At 43.0% G+C, this 6,012-nt stretch overlaps 1 protein-coding gene across 1 annotated transcript in view; it reads left to right on the top strand.

The window, feature by feature from the left end:
• Dpysl2 (dihydropyrimidinase-like 2) overlaps positions 1–6,012 on the top strand; it is a 108,178-nt gene that overhangs the window by 9,648 nt on the left and 92,518 nt on the right. The window lies entirely within an intron of this gene.

Genomic DNA, 6,012 nt, shown 5'->3' with positions numbered 1-6,012 from the left:
TAGATAGTGGTTGTTGTTCAGTGTTAGTTCTGGCAAACAAACCTAGGACTTGGCACATAACAGCCCAGCTCTCTATCCCTCAGCTGTCCTTTCAACCCTGGCATATGGTTTCTGATAATTTCTTCCTTTCCTGGGTTATCTTTTCACTTTTTCAAAGGTTTATTTGTTTAATTTATGTGCCTGCATGCGCCTATGTCTCTCTGGGTTTATGTATCATGTGTGCAGGTGACCTTGGAGGTCAGATCTCCTGGAACAAGAATTACAACTGGTGGTTGTGATCTGCCCAACATGGTTGCTGGAAACCAAACTTTGGTCCTCTGGAAGAGCATCTGAGCCATCTCTCCAGCCACGTTTTATAACCTTTTAAAAAAAAAAACCAGTGTTCTTGGAGGCACACACATTTTACTTTTAATCAAATCCAAATTAACTCTCTCTTCTTGCTACTGGTCTTGCTGCATTTTCCCTTGCTGTCCTTAGGTCTACAGAAGTGCCTGAAATCTATCTTGGAGCTCTGGGGAGTCCCTCCTGCAATCACAGTCAAATCACTAAGTCCTCAGGGAGCTTTGGAATTCATTTATAATAGCTGGGTGCCCCAGCATTGTGTGTTTTTGCTCTGAATAATGAGCCTTCTACCTTCCAGCCTTGCTCACATAAAGAAAACTCCTTCATTATCCCTGGGTATATGCTTATCTAATTATGTAATATATGAAAATATTTAATACATACAATAGATTAATAAACTTGAAATTTTAACGGGTGTACATAAACTATACACCTAATAATATGGAGAGATATTGCTTTCCCAACAGATAACCTGGGGACATCAGGGGTGGCATGAGGAAGGTGGAGAGCAACAAGAGGAATTTAAAACTATTTAACTTGAAAAACCATGTTCAATGATTTTTTTCCCTCTTGGAGTAAAACATATATAACACAAAATCCATCATCGTAATGACTTAAGTTTACAGTGATAAATATAAGCAGAACTCTTTGCAGTTTGTAGATCTGAAGCTTTATCCCCACTGAGCATCCTCGGGCATAGCCCAGCTCCAGGACTTGGCAGCCCCAGGGTACTTCTGGTCTCAGCACCGTAGGTGTGTCCTAACTGGAAGCTGCACAGTAACTGGCTGCTTTCATTCACCATGACAATCTCAGGGAACACGCATGTTATGGCATGGAAAGAAGTGTCTTCTTTTGACTGGATACTACCTCACTGCTAAGACTACATTCTTTTTCTCCTGGTGTAGGGATCCAAGCCACAGCTTTGCCTGTGCTACGTGAGTCCCCACCACCAAGCCACACCCCCAGCCTTAAACCACATTTTGTTTCACCCACCTGTAGACATGATGGATAACTTTGTTATGAATGTGGTATCAAAAATATCTTTGTGCTCCTCATTTTAGTTCTATCAACCCAGAGGTGGAATTGCTAGATCGTTTGATAATACTGCTATACTTAATTTTTTTTAAAGACAGGGTCTTGTGGGGAGAGGGGGTGGGATAGGTGGTTTGTGGAGGGGAAAGTGGAAAGGGAGATAATGTTTGGAATGTAGATAAATAAAATAACCAATTTTAAGAAAAGAAACAGAACAAGGTCTCATATACTCCAAAATGAGCTTTGGGTTCACTATGTAGCTGAAGATGGCCTTAAACTGCGGGACTTCCTGCCTTTACATCCTGAGTGCTGAAATTACAAGCACACACCATCACATCCAATGTATGCAGCTAGGGATGGAAACCAAGACTTTTTATGCTGGGCAAACACAACTGTGCCATGTCCCCAGCCCTGTTTTAATTTTTAAAAGATTTATAATTATTAAACCCACTTGGTCTGTATGGGTATTTTGCTTGTCCATATGTCTGTGCACTATGTGTATACGGGCATGTACAATGATACCCAGCTGTTTTGCTTTTTTGTTTTGATAGTAGCTATGCCCGTGGGGATGAGGTAGCACCTCATTGTGGGGTTGATCTGCATTTCTCTAATGACGTGAACGGTGGTGTCAGCATTTTCTCAACTGCTTCCTGGCCATTCATATATGTTCTCTGGAGAAATATCTGTCCACTCCCTTGACAGTTTTTGAGTTAGACTGACTATGTTATAGAAGTGTGTCCATGTACCTACCAACTATTAGTGACCATTTAACAGACACACGATTTGCAGACATTTTCACCTTTTATATGGTTTTCTTTTGTACTGCATTGACTATGTAGTTTGGTAAAAGGGAGTTTTAAAGACAATTTTGATTTTGGAAGCTACATGACAAGAGGACCTTAGATAACTCTGATAAATGCAATGGTCCAGGTTTGAATACCAACTTCCACAACATAAAATCTCCTGTAAGGAGAGCCTTAATGAGGAATTATCTAGATGAGGTTGGCTTGTGAGCATGTCTTCGGGGGAGTGCCATGATTGTTAATTGATGTTAGAAGACCCAGCCCATTATAGGTGGGACCATATCCTTTGTGGGAGTGTCCTCTTTTGCTCTCCCTCTCCCTCCAAGGTCTCAAGTTGCTTAGGCTGGCCTTGAACTAGCTATGTAGTTGAAGATGACCCTCAACTTCTGATCTGACTACTTCCACTTCCCTGGTGCATCGCCATGCCTGACATACAGTTTCCATCTCAACAGAGTGTTAAAATCAGGGCTGGGGTGGGAGAGCGTATTCTCGAGTGTTTTATCTTGTTTCTGTTTTAGAACAATCTTTTTTCTTTCAATGTGAGTCATAGTCCATCCTTGCCCCCTTCCCCTTCATGCCCCACCTCCCTTCAAGGCCCACTGGAGATTCTCCCTCATCAGAGAACTCCACCATCACCATATGGTCTCCACCAGTGACGATTCATTTGCAGCACCCCAGCAAAGATAGCTTCACGATGGCATTTTTCTCCAATAAGCTCTGTGGTATTTTTTAGCTACCTCCTAATTGAGTATAGTTTGAAGTTATCATGGAACACTCAGTAACTAATCCCTGAATGGAATTATCCAGGTTTAGAAGCTTCTAGAGCAATATGGAAACATGATAAAGCTTTTCAGGTTGTCTTAGTTAGGGTTTCTATTGCTGCAATAATAATAATAATAATTAAAAAAAACATGACCAAAAAAGCAAGTTGGAGAGGAAAGGGTTTATTGGGCTTGCATATCTACATTGTAGTATATCACTGAAGGAAGCCAGGGGAAGAACGTGGGGGCAGGAGCTGATGCAGAGGCCATGGTGGAGTGCTGCTGACTGGCTTGCTCCACAGGGTTTGCTCAGCCTGCTTCCTTATAGAACTGGACCACCTTCCCAGGAGTGGCATCATCTACAGTGAGCCGGCTTTTCCCTCACTGGTCACTAATTAAGAAAATGCTCTACAGGCTGGGCCACATCTGGATCATATGGAGGCATTTTCTCAACTGAGATTTCTTCCTCTCTGATGACTCTAGTTTGTGTCAAGTTGACATAAACCTAGCCAGCACACAGGACAAATAAGTCTCTGGACACACCCCCTCCATCTTTTTAAACTCAGTCTGAAAATAATGACCATGACATTGTCATCCATGTGTACCATATTACCTTGCTTATATTTATGTTCCTTCTCCTCTTTCTGGCTTCTAGATGATTTTAGGGTAGTTAAACTATAAAATCAATGGTAAAGCCAGGTGGTGGTGGCACACGCCTTTAATCCCAGCACTTGGGAGGCAGAGGCAGGCGGATTTCTGAGTTTGAGGCCAGCCTGATCTACAAAGTGAGTTCCAGGACAGCCAGGGCTACACAGAGAAACCCTGTCTCAAAAAACCAAACCAAACCAACCAAACAAACAAACAAAAAACAAAAACAACCCCCCAAAAAACAATGGTAAAACCCACAAATGCGCAGTTTCCTTATAAAAATGATTTATGTGCATAGAATCTGAACACAGCATACCTGCTTCACACCAGCTGTAAATGATCTACAATGCCTGTTGCAGTTTAAATTGCTGTAATGTACTGTTTAGGGGCTCCTGAGAAGAAGGCCACTCCATAGGTGTTCTGGGATGACTTGGCCACTTTAGCTTTACCTACATGGTATCCATCAGCAATAATATAACTGTTTCTCATCTGAAGTTCGTTGAATCTATGGGGTGGAATCTGCAGAGTGGGAGAGCCTGGCTCTGGGTCCCAGGGTAAGGATATTTAACATTATTATAGATAGTGTCAGGTGGCCTTTGTATGTGACTGTCCATTTCAAATTTCTAAAATTAGACTTATTCATTCATTCATTCATTCATTCATTCTCTGTGTGTTCCCACATGTATGGTCGTCTATACCAAGGCATGTGAGTATGGGAGTCAGACGTGAGAGAATTGGTTCTTTCCTTCCACTATATGGGCCCTGAGGGTTGAACTCAGGTGGTTAGAGTTGGTGAAAGTCATTTTTAAACTGCTGACCATATAACAGACCCTCAGACTGTTCATTTTAGACTCCCATGAGCCTTTCCTGAGACCCGTCTACCATGACTTCATACCAGCATTTGATAGCAAATTTTAAATGCTTGCCAGTAATACGGGATAATGAACTCTTGTAATTTTCTTTTCATAAAAGGCTTATTTTAATGTTTTCTTTATGGGTGCATCTGTGTGTGTGCACACATGTGTGTAGGTGCCCACAGAGGCTAGATCATTGAGAGCTGGAGTTACATATGTTTGTGAGATGGGGGTGCTGGGATCTGAATTTACATCCTCTGATAGAGCAGCAATCACTCTTAACGTCTCTCTGGTGTCTCTTGTAATTTTTGTTTACCTTTCTCCCTGGTAGCTGTGAGTTAAGAATCTTTTCATATGGTACCTGGTTATTCATGGCCTTTCTAGTGTGAACTGCGTATTTATAATAAAATTCCATTTTTCCATGGAATTGGTTTTTTTTAGTGTTGGTTTGTAAGAGATGCACATATATTTTGGGCACCACAGCCCATTCTTCAGCCCACTCCAATGTGGCTAGTGCCCTTACCCAAACTTGTCAAGGTCATAGTACTCCCAAGGGGTGAATTTAGCAGCCCTGACCTGCCGTTATCTTAATATAGTGTAGTATATAGATAGCCTAGTATAGTGTGACCATGCTGTACTGGTTAATTTTCTCATCACTATGGCGTAATTCCTGACAAAGCAACGTAAAGAAGGAAGGGCTTGTTCTGACTCACAGTTTGAGGGTGCAGACCATCACGGCAGGGCATCATGGCAGCAGGAGTTTGAGGTAACTGGTCACATCGCATCCACAGTCAGTAAGCAGAAAGAATCTCCCAGAGCATGGAAAATGGCACTCCCATTCAAGGTGGACCCTCTTCCCAGCTTAAACCTTTCTGGAGATGCCTCATAGACAGACTCCCTCTGCCCTGCCCCCTCTGTCATGGGTCTGGGAAACAAAGAAAAATGAGCACAAGTCAACATAAGCAATGGTGGGGAGAGGCAGCTGGCATTTTGAGAAACCTCCTGAAACAGGAAGTCCTTTATAGCTGGAGACCTGCCAGGCAGAAAGGTGGGCCACTACCCATCCATAAAGGACAAGAGACATCTGGGATGGGGTGAGGACACATGTCCAAGTGAGTTCCTGAGCCAGCAAGGTGTCAGCAGCAGTGCCTTTATGGTGACTTGGGTTGGCTCATCGCTTAGCTCTGGCCGACATAGGCTGGGTGTGGTTTTGTAGAGGGAAAAGCAAGAAGGCTCGGAGTGGTTTAAGATGCTTATTGGCATGATGCTAGGCAACTGGATGTGTGAAGCTTTGAGTTTGGTGTTGTTAGCTCAGAGCCAGCAGAAGGTCCAGTCTGTATAGAGAGGAGAAGGAGCCAGGGAGTAGCGTGCAGGCTCACTTCCAGCCATCTTATGCCTTTTACAAACATGTTCCTGACTTCCACCAAGCCACACAGTCCACCTTCTGCCAGCTCTGTCTCCTCTGTTTCCCCACCTGTTAGCCTCTCATATCTTCAGGTCTCAGGCTTCCTTTACAGCTTTAAAAGTTATTGAGGGCTTTTGTCTTTGTGGCCCGTATCCACACTTCACATT

Source organism: Mus musculus, chromosome 14, assembly GCF_000001635.26.
Source record: "Mus musculus strain C57BL/6J chromosome 14, GRCm38.p6 C57BL/6J".
In the NCBI taxonomy this organism is placed as follows: domain Eukaryota; kingdom Metazoa; phylum Chordata; class Mammalia; order Rodentia; family Muridae; genus Mus; species Mus musculus.
This window is presented reverse-complemented; position numbering and strand designations above follow the sequence as displayed.